The following is a 15,256-nucleotide window of genomic DNA, read 5'->3' as shown; positions in this document are numbered from 1 at the left end:
ACTGCAGACATCCCCCAAAGTATTTTCATCTGGAATGATTAGCTCCTATATCTTGCAATACTCTGCATGTATTTATGCATCTAAATATATTGAATGGAATTCAGCATAGCAGTTAGTGACCCCCTGTGTGACCCCTGCAAATCCACTAAATCTATTCTGCACTTTCCCTGAACCCTACACTGCAAATTTAGGGGGCACTGGGGTGAGGGGAAGTCCTGTTTCACAAGTGGACCTTATTCCACACACACAACTTAGCTGAATCCCACCCATTATTTTTCTCACTTCTATCCAAATGTTCAACCAGCTGAGTCTTCAGACAGTTGCTGTTATTATCTTTGAATCCACTTTTACATAGTATTATTATTATTATTATTTATTAGAATTAGAATCTATATACCACCTTTAATTTCAAGAAGCAATATCAATGCAGTTTCCAAACAAACAAAAACCAACAGCAAAATAACAAGAACAAAAACATTACAAAAGTACAGCTACATGCAATTAAAACACATAGTAAAACAACTACATTTTAACATCCATAATCAAAGTTATTTAATAAACCTTTCTGAAAATATCAAAATGTTGCACTACTGAAGGTTTTGATGCAGTCTTAATATATATTTACCTTTTCTCCTATACCAGATATTCTGAGACACTCTCACACAGTCATAGAATCATAGAATCATAGAGTTGGAAGAGACCACAAGGGCCATCGAGTCCAACCCCCTGCCAAGCAGGAAACACCATCAGAGCACTCCTGACATATGGTTGTCAAGCCTCTGCTTAAAGACCTCCAAAGAAGGAGACTCCACCACACTCCTTGGCGCAAATTCCACTGTCAAACAGCTCTTACTGTCAGGAAGTTCTTCCTAATGTTTAGGTGGAATCTTCTTTCTTGTAGTTTGGATCCATTGCTCCGTGTCCGCTTCTCTGGAGCAGCAGAAAACAACCTTTCTCCCTCCTCTATGTGACATCCTTTTATATATTTGAACATGGCTATCATATCATATCACCCCTTAACCTCCTCTTCTCCAGGCTAAACATGCCCAGCTCCCTTAGCCATTCCTCATAGATCACTCATAGATCAGAGTTGAGAATATGGGACCTGTTTTCTTTCATTTGGGGCCCCCCACCCTGCCCTAGGGGCAGTCATTCACATATACTTGAATAAGTATGTTTGCTCATTCCCCAGCTGTATCACCAGCTGAAATACCCTTAACATGGACTGCAGGTACTGGAATAAGTGAAACTAGCCAACCCTGACGAAAGTATAAAACTCCCATTATGATAATGCTTTTGTTTAGAGCCAGACTGTAGCTCATAACCCAAACTTTTATAGAAAACAGCGAGAAACAACTCAGGCAGAGCAATGGCATGGATTGTGCTATAGAATCATCATTCTCTCTATTAGCAAACTCAGGTGACTGAATGCCTATCAATTTGGAAGCAAAATGGGGCCACCCAAAAGTAAGGTACAGTGGTACCTCAGGTTACAGACGCTTCAGGTTACAGACGCTTCAGGTTACAGACTCCACTAACCCAGAAATAGTACCTCGGGTTAAGAACTTTGCTTCAGGATGAGAACAGAAATCGTGCTCTGGCAGCGTTAGTTAAAGTGGTGCTTCAGGTTAAGAACAGTTTCAGGTTAAGAACGGACGTCCTGAACGAATTAAGTTCTTAACCCAAGGTACCACTGTAGTGGTTTCTGCATACTCAAGGGATTCTCTAGGTATGCAGAAGTACAGTATATAACTCTGTAAAATAAATAAATAAATAATAGCCACCTCCCCACCTCTTTGCACACACTTTGACACACTTTTCCTTTTCTGCTCTCCAGATCTACCCCCATTCCTCACTATATAGGTATATAAGCAGACCCGATAAGTGTCCCTGTTTTCCGGAGATAGTCCCAGAAGCCATCCTCATTTTCTGATTTGTTCCCGGAATGTCCCACTTTTCCATAGGATGTCCCTGTTTTCATCAGAGAAATGTTGAGAGGTACAGAATTATGTGACCTCGGAGCCAAGGAGATAAATAACTATACAACCTTTAAAAGGCATCTGAAGGCAGCCCCGTATAGGGAAGTTTTTTGATGTTTAATATTTCATTATGTTTTTATATTTGTTGAAAGCCACCTAAACTGGCTGGGGCGACCCAGTCAGATGGGTGAGGTATAAATAGTAAAAGTTGTTGTTGTTGTTAAATAGGACATCTCTATTTTAACCAGAGAAATGTTGGTGGGTATTTATAAGTTTCAGAGGTAACAGATCTTAGCCAACTGTAACAGCAGGGACAGACCTTGGGGGATGGAAAATGGGGAAATATGTTCTTTCCCCGTTATTGGCTCTTAAAACTTCCCCCCATGCTGGAACACAAATACAAGGCTTCTCTTCTAGGCTGGTGGAAGCCTTGGATAGGATAACTCCCATTCTCATCTATCTCAGTCCAGTTAAGCCCAGATCTTACCCAAATGCACATAAATCCCATTCCATTCTTCTTCACAGATATGAACACTAGAACCCTCATTCGCTCCTTTCAAAACATGTATGTCCATGCAGTCCCATTGGCAGAGAGGACAGGACTCCTGTACACATGGCAGATCCACTTGTGCTCCTCTGGATCGAGCCCTTATTGCTTCACATGCTGTTGCATAACTAACTACATTATGTTCTAGCTTCATAGTGCAGATTCCTGTGCGAAAGCAGAGGGTAAATAAGAATAATAGTATTTCAGCAAGTAACGGTGCATTTACAAAATTCTATGGTGGATTGAAGCCTGTTTACTCAGTATTTAACTCCAGAGACATTGACAGGAGTATGATATCTGATGAGGATGGCCTTTATATCATAGGCCTCCTGTGTTGCCTTTTTGAGTATTCCCAGGGACCATGTTAGTTTTTCAACTTGTGACCTGTTGCTTTAGCTTTTGAAGCATTTACTGAATGCCATTCATGCCTGTGTTGAACAGGATTAAGTCTTCTGGTTTCATTATTTTTCAGCATATATATATATATATATATATGTGTGTGTGTATGCTTTGAGAGTGATGCGTACTCTTTCTGCTAACCAGAAGGTTCCCATTTACGTCAATCAATGAAAAAGGTGTAAATTTAATCCATTTCCATGGTAAATTTGCTTCCCTCCCCCCACCACACAAGGACAACAGGTCAGTTAGGGGACTTGCCTGTTTATGTCAATCTCAGCCTTCATCCCAATCACATGGGGAAACTGCATATAGTTTGAGCAGCTCTGGACACGTTTCTCTCAACTTTGGAGCTGAGGAGGGCTCAGGAATCCCTGTACAGTTGTACCTTGGAAGTTGAACGGAATCTGTTCCGCAAGTCCATTCGACTTCCAAATCACAACTTCTGATTGGCTGCAGGAAGCTCCTGCAGCCAATCGGAAGCTGTGGAAGCGCCGCCAGACGTTTGGCTTCCAAAAGAACATTAAAAAACCAGAACAGTTACTTCCAGGTTTTGATCGTTTGGGGGCCAAAACGTCCGAGTTACAGGGCACTTGACAACCAAGGTACGACTGTACTGAATACCCCTTGATTCAGCAGGGGTCAAGCCAAAGGCTTGGCAGAACTAGTGGGTTTTAAGGAAGGATTTGAAGAGAAAGTGAGGTGCATTATGCCAAATCGATGTTTGTGGGAGAGTTCTAGGCATAAAGGGGCAGCAAGGGAGAAACAAAAGCCAGTAAGGAGGCAGAAGTCCTTTGGGCAGCTGAGGGTAGTGACACTAAAGGGTTAAAGGCCACAGACAGGTATCTCCTGAGATATGAGTTCAGAGAGGTAAGGATTGTTGAAGGTAAGGACCAAAGAGCACTGGGACACTGCACCAGTTTCACTAGAGGGAATCCTCGTTCTCCATTTGCTCTGGATCTAGGTATTGGAAGGAAGCTTTAGGTTCCTTCCAGATTATCCAGCTGTGGTATGCAGTGCGTTCAAAGTTGAGAACGTGCCTTTTTACAAACCTACAAATATTTAGCATGCTTTGCACATCTCCAAAACAAATACACTACACACCACCCCTCTGAATCCCTTGAATGTATATGATAATAACTGGAATATTCTTTTCAGCTTGAAAGAACTGCTTGTTTTTCTGATCAAGCTGTTTCTATCAACACATAATGTTTTCCTTTCTATTATGCCAATGGTCTGTGAACATAAAAGTGTGTAAAGTGGCATATACCAAAGGGATAAGTAATCTAGATGAAATTACTTTTTTACTTAAGCAATAGTGTTGAGAAGTGAATAATATTACATATGAAACAATGGCTTACAGGTTCAGTAAACACCAATGTTCTGCTTCAGCAGTTACCTGAATCTGAATGAAAATGTTTTGTTTCTCAGCATTATTATCTGAAAAGAAAATGGTATGCAATATATACTTTATGGGTCTCTGAGAGCGTCCCAGTGCCAAATGGTACCGTATTTTTCGCTCCATAGGACGCACTTTTTCCCCTCCAAAAATGAAGGGGAAATGTGTGTGCGTCCTATGGAGCGAATGCAGGCTTTCGCTGAAGCCTGGAGAGCGAGAGGCATCGGTGCGCACCGACCCCTCTCGCTCTCCAGGCTTCAGGAAACTATCTGCAAGCCTTGCAAGCCCGGTGGGAGTTCCCGCGGGCTCACAAGGCTTGCAGGCAGCAGCCTGCAGCCTGCAGCTCCCGCGAGTGTCTGCAAGCCTTGCACGCCCGGCAGGAGGTCCCGCCGAGCGCGCGAGGCTTCGGGCGGCAGCCTGTCGCCCGAAGCACGGGGAGCCCTCCGGAGGGCTCCCCGTGCTTCGGGCGAGTGTCTGCAAGCCTTGCGTGCCCGGCAGGAGGTCCCGCCGAGCGTGCGAGGCTTCGGGCGAGTGTCTGCAAGCCTTGCGCGCCCGGCAGGAGGTCCCGCCGAGCGCGCAAGGCTTGGGGCGGTAGCCTGCAGCCCGAAGCACGCGAGGCTTGGGGCGGCAGCCGCGGCGGGGGGGGGAAATAATTTTTTTTATTCATTTCCCCCCCCAAAAAACGAGGTGCGTCCTATGGGCCGGTGCGCCCTGTAGAACGAAAAATACGGTAATTTCTCAAGTTTCCTGTTCTGCTGCAGGGACGTAGTTGTGACTCAGATTTACTGTGGTGTAGCTGAATGTTTGATCTATAAACACCAGAAATGTGGTGTGAAAACAGACTGAGTTGGATCCAAAGAAGCCCTTCTGCGCTTGGAAGGTGACATGTTCCAGAGAGTGCTTAATACAGGAAGTTGGGTTGCCATAGTTGCATAGGAAATGCAAAATATATTCCTCAGTTTGCAGAAGGGGAAACATGAGAACTGCTATCAGTGTATCTGCCTACTATGGCACTGGGTGAACATTTCCTCTAATGCTCATGGTAAGTATTGGCAGCTATTTTCATTCTGCTCACCATTTTTTGGATCGAACTCACTGTTGTTTAGGATAGCCTGAGCATTCACTTTAATTCAAATCTGAACATTTTGGTTGACAAGTAAACACTCTTCAGAAACTGTGTTTTGCCCCTCAAGCCCTTCTAAGTCTGGGCTTGGGCCAAGCAAAAGCTATGGTTAGGCAAAGAATTATAGACACCGAGAGACAACAGGGCTGCTGGTGAGGCTTGCTGACTTCCTGGTAAAGCAAAAAATTCGATCTTCTCCTGTTAGGCAAAAACCACAAGACGACCCGGATGGTCGCCAGATTATGTGCACAGATCTGTAGGCGCAGACCATCCCCCGATTCAATCTAGTTTGTTAAGAAAATTCCCAAACTCGGATCCACGGGCGACTCTGGGTCATTTCTCTATGGTAATCTATCTTAAAGTTTTTATGTGTTTATATGCCTACCACATTTTTAAACTTAAAATCCATTGTTTAAAATGTTTGTTTTGCTTTTGGGATTGTAGTTCCATTTGTGTTTCACAAGCTGGTCTCTGACCGTAATAGATTTCAGGTATGGTTGAGGAGTATATGGGTCGACAGTAAAATTTCAGTTAGAAGACTGGCAATTCAGCTAGCCATTTTGTTTCAGAATTTGAAATGCCACTTTTTGGAAGATCCTATCTATTTAACCAGGCATCGTCAGATACACTTGTGACACCTGACATGGTGCATGTTGCTTTGTCAGCTGGAGAGCATGACAAGTCATCAGCCTTACTGCCAACTTGGAAGCTGCACAGGTGGGCAGGGATCATCCCAGCAGTTAGGTGTGGCAATCCCTGTCCCTTTCCCAGCTCCATGAGTTGCGAGGAAGGCTGGGAGATGGGTCACACAGGAAAAAGAAGTCCCCCAAACAACTTGCAGGGCTTCCTTGCTCCAACTTGCTTGGGTGCCTGCTGCCAGAACCTGCTTGGTTCACCTTCAAGCAGTGGCAGTTGGGAAAGCCTGGCGATCAGGGGGCTTGCAGGGAGAGGGAAGGTTGGAAGGGCTGACAATTAAAGAAAATGGCTTAATCAGCAAGGCAGCAAAAATAATAGACTGTTGCTGCTGTACCCTCCAAAGGTAGATGGTTTGTTGTGGGCAAGCTGTGTTTTCATGGACCCTGCGATATGCTTCTGAAGACCCCTAGAAGATTTGCACATCACATGTGAAGGTATAGTCCAAAGGTATAGTGCAACAACCTCTTCCCAAAGTGGGCAGCAAGAAGCTGACAATGCTATAGTCCTTTCTGCCCAGCAACTAATGTTCAAAGGCTCTGAATCTGGAAGTTCCACAGCTGACAGACAGAACACAGCTGGGAAAATGCTGCTTAGAGACATTTACAGTTGCCCAGAGACATAGACAGCAGATGCATCGCTCACGCACTGGATGTTTCTTTTGAGTTACATTTAGGCTTGCCAGTCTACCAGGTGGGGGACATCGCTTGCTTGCTTGCTTCTTTGGTTTTTCCTTCAGGCTAGTTGACATAGTGTGTGTGTGTGTGTGTGTGTGTGTGTGTGTGTGTGCATGTGTGGAAGAAAGCAGAATTTGGAGCTGATTGGCAGCGTTTCTGTTTATTTTTGAGTAAAGTCAGCACAATCTCTTTTTCTGCTGAGAGCTCATGCTGGAGCTGTGCTGCACATCCAACAAGGAGACAAATGGTTCACCTGAGCCCTAGTGCACCATTTCCAGTGCTGCATTGTGAGAGACTTGCTGCAAAGCCACCAGGTCTGGGGTGTATTGAGCTGAGAGAGGCAGGGTGGGTGGTGTCAGATCAATGACATGGCTCTGCAGCAGCAGCAGCAGCAGCAGCAATAAGGACTGATCTTGTTCACATTTACTTGCACAGCTCCCTTATCCTGCACTAAAACCCAAACATACACACACCGTATCACATTTGTAGCCACAAATGGAAAAAATCTTTGCAGCTAGCTCCACTTGTGGTGGAGTCGGGTTTTGCCCCGTGACATGTTCACTGCTCCTGCTTATTTATTTTAAAGGCTTCTGGACCACCCTTCATGCCACAGATTCTGAGGTGGCTGTGTACAGCCATAAAAGTACAATATAATGCATAACAATGCTACCCTTTGTCCCTGTCCAGGGGTCAAAAGATTTATGGCAGAAGGTTGGCAACCTAATGCAAATTCAGGTATTTTTCTGCCAGATGTTGAGATGCAGATTGCACTATGACTGTTGCAATGCCTCATCACTCTATGCCTTAAAAAACCCATCACATGCTGAAAACAGTGCCAAGCTTAGGGGCTTAATGGCTTAAGTCCCTAAGTCTCTGGCAAGAGTTTGCAGTAGCCTATTTGAAATTAATTGTTGCAGAATATGGCATGCACTGGCACAGCATGAAGAAGGAACAGTGAGCTGCCAAGAAGGTGCCATTGGCTGATCCACTGAGAACTGGCTGTTCTTTCAGATCTGAACTGTGACTTCCAGTCTCATGAAATAAGTGCCGGTAAACACCATTTGGAAAGTTTGTTTTGGCTTTTAAATTCCCCCAATGAATGAATATATATATATATATATATATATATATATATATAATAATAATAATATTTCACTTCCATTGATATTATACATTGGTCTGCATCCAACATTTCTGTCTGCAAGGAAAATTCATAAGAGTATTTTGCTAATGAGGGTGCCTTACATGCCAGTCTCTTACTCAGTTGATTGAGGCTTCCCACCTGGTTCCTGAATCATAGTGGTTTATAGTGAGGAACATTGTCCCTAAGAGACCAAAAACTATCGCTGGGATAAAAGAGGAACAGGATTTCACATTGGGATAAATCTACTGTGTGCAAGTTGATTACATTAGTAATAAGTTTATTACATTAGTGCAAGTAGATAAATAGGTACAGTTGTGGTGGGATGGTTAATGGTGTTTCTGTGCACTCTGGCTTCCGTCACACTATTTTTTTCTTGTAGGGAGGGACCAGTGCATACAGTGGCAGTTGCCTCGCCAAGGTGCAGAGCCCTAGCAGCTGCCCATGAATGCCTGGTGCAGACACCAACCTTCCATTCTTTATAGTAGAGACCTGGGCAGGACGTTCAGTTGTTTCCAGTGGGACCTACTAAGAGCTGTTTTAAGATTGTAGCCAAAGGTTTTCTTCAGTGCTTTAGATTGTGTGTGTGTGTGTGTGTGTGTGTGTGTGTAACACACCTGTGCTCAAAGATCTGTGCAGGGTGCCAATCTGCTACAGGGCCAAATTCAAGCTGCTGCTATTAGTACAGTCGTACCTTGGTTCTCGAACAGAATGTGTTCCAGGAGTCTGTTCGAATCCCAAAACTGTTTGAAAACTAAGGTGCAGCTTCCGATAAGCTGCAGGAGTGTCCTGCAGCCAATTGGAAGCCGCACTGGACGTTTGGCTTCCGAAAATCATTTGAAAACAGGAACACTCACTTCCGGTTTTTGATCGTTCAGGAGCTGAAACATATATGTTCCAAGGCATTCGGCAACCGAGGTACAACTGTATACTAAGTCCTTAATAACTTGGGACCAGTTTACCTATGAGATCGCCTGACTCCACATGTGCTTCAGTTGGCGAAATTGGCACTACTACAGGTGCCACATAGTACCTGTTCCAGACTTGTAAGAACTGTGCCAGTGCCTACACTCTGAAAGTCCTTGCCTATTGGTATCAAGCAAGCACCTTTGCTGTATTCCTTTCCCTGCCTGCTAAAAACACTCTTGTTGAGGCAAGCCTACCCAGTTGCTTAGAAACGCTTATGTGAATTTTAATCTGTTTTAATATTTTAACGTGTATGTGTTAAAGTATTGTAATATTTTCTTGATTTTATTGTTTTATCTTTGTGTAAACAGCTTTAAGGGTGTGGTTTTTTACCATCAAGTGGTGTATAAATTTTATGAAATAATATATAAACAAGCTATTTGGGGGCTGCAGTATGATTTCCCCCATTCTTTAGATTTTAGCAATTTATCCCCCCAACCTTGCCTTCCTCTCTTCATTCAATTATCTACAACCTGCACATGTTATTAGTGCAACATGCTCCACAAAGTCTGGTAAAAATGAGCATTATGTGAAACAATTCTTAAACCCTTTCGTTGATAATGTGCATCTTTATATATTTTACTTCATCTCTGCACTGTAATTGACTTTAAATTGTCTGTCATTTTATTTTGTCCAAAACTGTTAAAAACACAATTAGTAGACTTTAGATAATGAGATAGAACTGAAAATCGTGCAATAAAATGTAATCCAAATTACTGATTTTTTCTTATTAGAGATTACCTTATATATTGATGTTCAACTCAAAAGTGAAGATTAGCTAAGCAGTCTCCCTTTCCCCATGACAAAATTTATTCTGTTGATGAAAAAAAATTTGTCATTTTCATATTGCTAATATGCATTGTCAATTTTCATCTGGTAAAATAAAACAAGTTCACTGAGTCAGTGAACAAGGAAAACATTATTTCCCTTAATGTTAAGGCAAGAAATACCCAGTACATGTGTCTGAGTGGGATTGGCCCGTTAAAGACCACCAGATGAAAAGTAACAATGCAGGAACAGCCATTTAGCCACACATAGAAGAGCATGGTGCCAGCAATTGCTCAAATTGATTCTCTCAAATTGATTGCTATCCTGTCCCAGTGTTGCCAGCTGCATGCCATTAAAGGCATCCTTGGACCATTTTGTGAGGCAGAGATGGAGGAAAGCAGGAGCAATCCTCACACAGCTTTCAAGTAAACTGTCAGACTAATGTCACTTTGGAGAAAGAGAGTGCATTATGCACAAGTCTGCACCTCTTGGAGAGGTGTCCATTGGCACAGTGGGCCGCAAGTCAGAGAGTAGCTAGTGTGATGTTACACTCTGGTAGTTTCTTCCCTTCCGAAGTTGTCTTTGGAAGATAAGATAAGGATAATATATATGTCAATGAAGTAAGGACTTCATTGACATGTGTATTATCTTATGTTTTCATCCTTATTGATGGCTTCTTATTATTTGGGGTTGTTATATCAGAAATAGCATGTCCCTTCCCCTGAAAAATATTCACAGCTGTTTTTAAGATTCATAATCTAACTGCTGGAGTTGAAAAATTCCTGGGTATCTGCTTGGGCCCAGATAATGGTCTGAAGTAGAGATAGATGCTTACAGAATTCTCCACATCCAAATTTCTCCATGGATTTTGGAATCCCCAATTAACTAGTCTTGATTGTGGAATGATTCCAATGAGTTATCAGTCCACAATTTTTGGGGTTTTGATCTGTTGACTTTGTACAGACTTTAAAATGTGCAGTCTGCTGCCCTTTTCAGTTTCTTCTATTTATTTATAACTTTCCCCCAATACAGATTGCTGATGCACAGAGACACATCATGCCTTGATGAAGCAAAGCGGGGGGGAAAGGGAATCTTGATGCATACAATTGTGCCATGATTTCTTTTTGTGCAGTATTTCATCATTGGGTTATCAGACATTAGTCAAACTCAGTGTAGACTCACTGAAATTGGCACATCCACCCCAAAAATCTGCTAAGTTGCTTCACAAACAAAATAAGAAAACAACAACTGTAGAAAATGCAATTCACCAAAACAGTAGGAAACAAACAAAAAAAAAAAAAATAGCAACAGTTGAAACTGCAACTTTCTGGATTCAAACCTTAATTAAAAAGCAGATCAAGATATTCAGAACTCATTTAAAATCAATCAGAGAGGAAGCCAAACACAACTCTTCATGTTAGTGAATCCCATAAAGATGGGGTAAGAATAGACAATGAGAGAGCTGACTTCCGGGTTGGCGCCATCGCCGAATGGCGGACTCCCTCCGAGCTCCGGAGGGAGTCTGCTCGGCAGGGGCTGGGTCCTACCGCACCGGCGATGCGGGGACCCTTAAAAACCACGGCCACGGAGGCCGTGGACATGGAGACTCGGCTGGCACCGCTAGCGCCCTCCCGACTCGTGAAGGAGCCTTTTTAAAGGCTACGGATCGGGTGCCGGGGAGAAGCGTGGTGCTTTGAGTCCTTCGCTATCCCTGCCGAGCGCAGCCGCATGCCATCCGGCGGAGAGCGCTGACTTCTTCTATTGAAAATTCGGACTTCTTAACAACAACCCGTGAGTAATTTGGAAACCGGGTTCAAAAGGAGAAAAAAAAAGAATTTTTTTTTTCGAATTGGACACGAGCGGGGGGGGGATCCAAAAAGGAAGTCAGTCCCCCCCCTACTGTAAACCTTCCAAAACAAGGACGGGGAAACCAAGGTCCAAAATGATGTGTATTGCTGATTAAAACTAAGAATTCCACGATGGGGAACTATAAGAACTGTGCTGGAGGAAGAATTGAGGGAGAAGAAACGTAACCCCCCCCCCTGGGAACCGGGGTGATTGAAGAGAGAGCCTGGTGAAAAGAGTCGGAGATTTTGACAGCTGTCAAAGTAGCTGTCAAAGTCGGAAAGCAGAGAGGATTTTATTATGAGAACTTTGCTGGTTAAATTTGTTACAATTTGCTATAACTCGCTAAAATTTGGATACAAAATGGCGAAAACATGGATAACAATCGAACTTTTGGACTAGAGAAAACAAAGTTACAACAATCCCCCTAGAGGAGTTTTGGGACATTACAAAGATGGTCGTAAGTGGAAAAATACCATTGGAATTTTACAGGACTGGTTATCTTCTGGGAAAGCTGCAAAACGGAAATAATATTTTGTCTACAGGGTGTTCAGCTAAAGGAGATAATAGAATTTTCTATTGAAGAAAGGAAGGGACTGAACGCAAGTTTTTGTTCCTGAATAATAATAATCCCTGCAGAGTTATTAAGCTTCTGAATTAGAACGTTTCAGCAGCGGAACAAGAGGAAACTGGACTACAACTTGGAAAGAACAATGGGGGGAGCTTTATTAAAGATTTGAAGTTAAATGTTTTAAAAAATAATTATAAAAAGAAAAAGCCAGCAAGGAGTTGGAGGAAATAGGTGATTTATGGATTTTAAGAATTCCAGGCAGATAACATGGTTTGGTGGTCAGGGGGAAATTAAACCGGGGACAGGGGGGGGGAGAACTAAAATCCAAAGGCTTGTCAACTTTTTTTTTTTCTGAATGAGCTTTTTCTCATCTATTATACTTTTTATTTCTTATTTCTTATATTTCTATTGTGTGGGGTGTCCTTATCATTAAAAAAAAGGGAAATTGTGGAATGAAAATGGGGTGGGCCCTGGGGAGAGAATTTTTGTTTTTTTATTAAGGGTATTGATGAGGAGTGTATAAATTTTAAATTTGAATAATGGTCTAAACAAATTAAGTTTCAATTAGAACTGAGAGCTTGTGGAGCCAACAATATGAAAGAGGAATATGGTAGGGGTGGGGGAAGGGGGGAGTCCCGGAAAGTGGGTGTATGAAAATAAGGCTTTGAATGTATTTTAATTCTTACTTTCTGTATTTTTGAAAATCTTAATAAATATCATTTAAAAAAAAAAAAAGAATAGACAATGAGAGAAAAGCAGAAAGGTACAGTAAAGGAGGACCCCAGGATTCCTATGAATCCTATATCTCACTTCACTCATTGGCTGAAAGCCAGGAGTAGCCAGGGCAGTTCATCTCACAGAAATTGCCTAGAAAGGCTACTTTTCCTTTTTGCTTCCTAAATTTCTTAGGCTTAGAACAAGGACCAGAAACTAATCACTATACCTGCTTGGCCTAGTAATCTGCCTGGATCCAAGACCACCTAGGGACAACCCCCTGGACATTTTGGAAAACTAGCTAGCTAAATAAAATGCTCTTAGCACTCCAACAATAAAATGCTCTTAGCACTCCAACAATTTCTTTGTACAGCATTTCGGAGGCTTTTTAAACCTTGTGGAATGTAGGAGCAGGACTGCAAGAGCCATGGAATAGGCAAGGCAGTGTCCTCCATGGCCTTGGGAGAGTAGACAGACTCCATGTTTACCATCAGAGACTAAACATATATTATTGGTGTACCCTTGTAAAGAAGCTAACTATGGTATGATTGATCCAAATTTAATTTAGAACATTCATTTAAAAATGTGTGCTGCTTCCTTAGATTATCTGAAAGGCATAAACTCAGAAAATAGCATCAAGCTGTCCTTCCTATTTTTTTTTTTTAAATAATATTTATTAAGATTTTCAAAAAGAAAGAAAATACAGAAAGCAATAATTAAAATACGTTCATAGCCTTATTTTCATAAATCCACTTTCTGGGACTCCCCCCTTCCCCCACCCCTACCATATTCCTTTTTCATATTGTTGGCTCCACAAGCTCTCAGTTCTGAATAAAAAACTTAATTTGTTTAAACCATTATTCGAATTTAAAATTTCTACACTCCACATCAATACCCTTAATAAAACACAAAAAACTTCTTTCCCAGGGCCCACCCCATTTTCATTCCACAATTTCCCTTTTTTTTTTAATAATAGAAACACCCCACATAGTAAAAATATCAGAAATAAGAAATAAAGAATATAAAAAATGAGACAAAACCAGTTCAAAAAAAAAAGAAGTTGTCAAGCCTTTGGATTTTAGTTCTCCCCCCCCTGTCCCCGGTTTAATTTCCCCCTGACCATCAAACCATATTATCCGCCTGGAATTCTTACAATCCATGAGTCACCTATTTCCCCCAACTCCTTGCTGGTTTTTTTTCCTTTTTTTCCCTTTCATAATTATTTTTAGAACACTTAACTTCAGATCTTTAATAAAGCTCCCCCCATTGTTCTTTCCAAATTATAGTCCAGTTTCCTCTTGTTCCGCTGCTGAAACGTTCTAATTCAGAAGCTTAGTAAGTCTGCAGGGATTATTGTTATTCAGGAACAAAAACTTGCGTTCAGTCCCTTCCTTTCTTCAATAGAAAATTCTATTGTCTCCTTTAGCTGAACACCCTGTAGACAAAATATTATTTCCGTTTTGCAGCTTTCCCAGAAGATAACCAGTCCTGTAAAATTCCAATGGTGTTTTTTTCACTTACGACCATCTTTGTAATGTCCCGAAACTCCTCTAGGGGGATTGTTATAACTTTGTCTTCTCTAGTCCAAAAGTCCGATTGTTATCCATATTTTCGCCATTTTGTATCCAAGTTTTAACGAGTTGTAGCAAATTGTAACAAATTTAGCCAGCAAAGTTCTCATAATAAAATCCTCTCTGCTTTCCGACTTTGACAGCTACTTTGACAGCTGTCAAAATCTCCGACTCTTTTCACCAGGCTCTCTCTTCAATCACCCCGGTTCCCAGGGGGGGGGTTACGTTTCTTCTCCCTCAATTCATCCTCCAGCACAGTTCTTATGATTCCCCATCGTGGAATTCTTAGTGATTATCAGCAATACAAATCTTTTTGGACCTTGGTTTCCCCGTCCTTGTCTTGAAAGGTTTACAATAGGGGGAGGGACTGACTTCCTTTTTGGATCCCCCCCCGCTCGTATCCAATTCAAAAAGAAATTCTTTTTTTCCTCCTTTTAAACCCAGTTTCCAAATTACTCACGGGTTGTTGTCTAAAAGTCCGAATTTTCAATAGGAGAAGTCAGCGCTCTCCGCCGGATGGCATGCGGCTGCGCTCGGCAGGGATAGCAGAGGACTCAAAGCACCACGCTTCTCCCCGGCACCTGATCCGTAGCCTTTAAAAAGGCTCCTTCACGAGTCGGGAGGGCGCTAGCGGTGCCAGCCGAGTCTCCATGTCCACGACCCTCGTGGCCGTGGTTTTTAAGGGTCCCCGCATCGCCGGTGCGGTAGGACCCAGCCCCTGCCGAGCAGACTCCCTCCGGAGCTCGGAGGGAGTCCGCCATTCGGCGATGGCGCCAACCCGGAAGTCCAAGCTGTCCTTCCTAATGGCATTGTTTAGTGATGCTAATTACTGTTCTTATTAAAGTAGATAAACTGCTGCTGACTTG

At 42.5% G+C, this 15,256-nt stretch overlaps 1 protein-coding gene across 1 annotated transcript in view; it reads left to right on the top strand.

The window, feature by feature from the left end:
* The window catches only part of SPAG16 (sperm associated antigen 16), a 441,575-nt gene that overhangs the window by 251,359 nt on the left and 174,960 nt on the right, over window positions 1-15,256 (top strand). The gene's annotated exons all lie outside the window — the stretch shown is intronic.

Source organism: Podarcis pityusensis (assembly GCF_964106645.2).
Source record: "Podarcis pityusensis genome assembly, chromosome: 1".
NCBI classification, from domain to species: Eukaryota; Metazoa; Chordata; class Lepidosauria; order Squamata; family Lacertidae; genus Podarcis; species Podarcis pityusensis.
The sequence above is the reverse complement of the archived record's forward strand: the minus strand, read 5'-3'. Positions and strand labels throughout refer to the sequence as shown.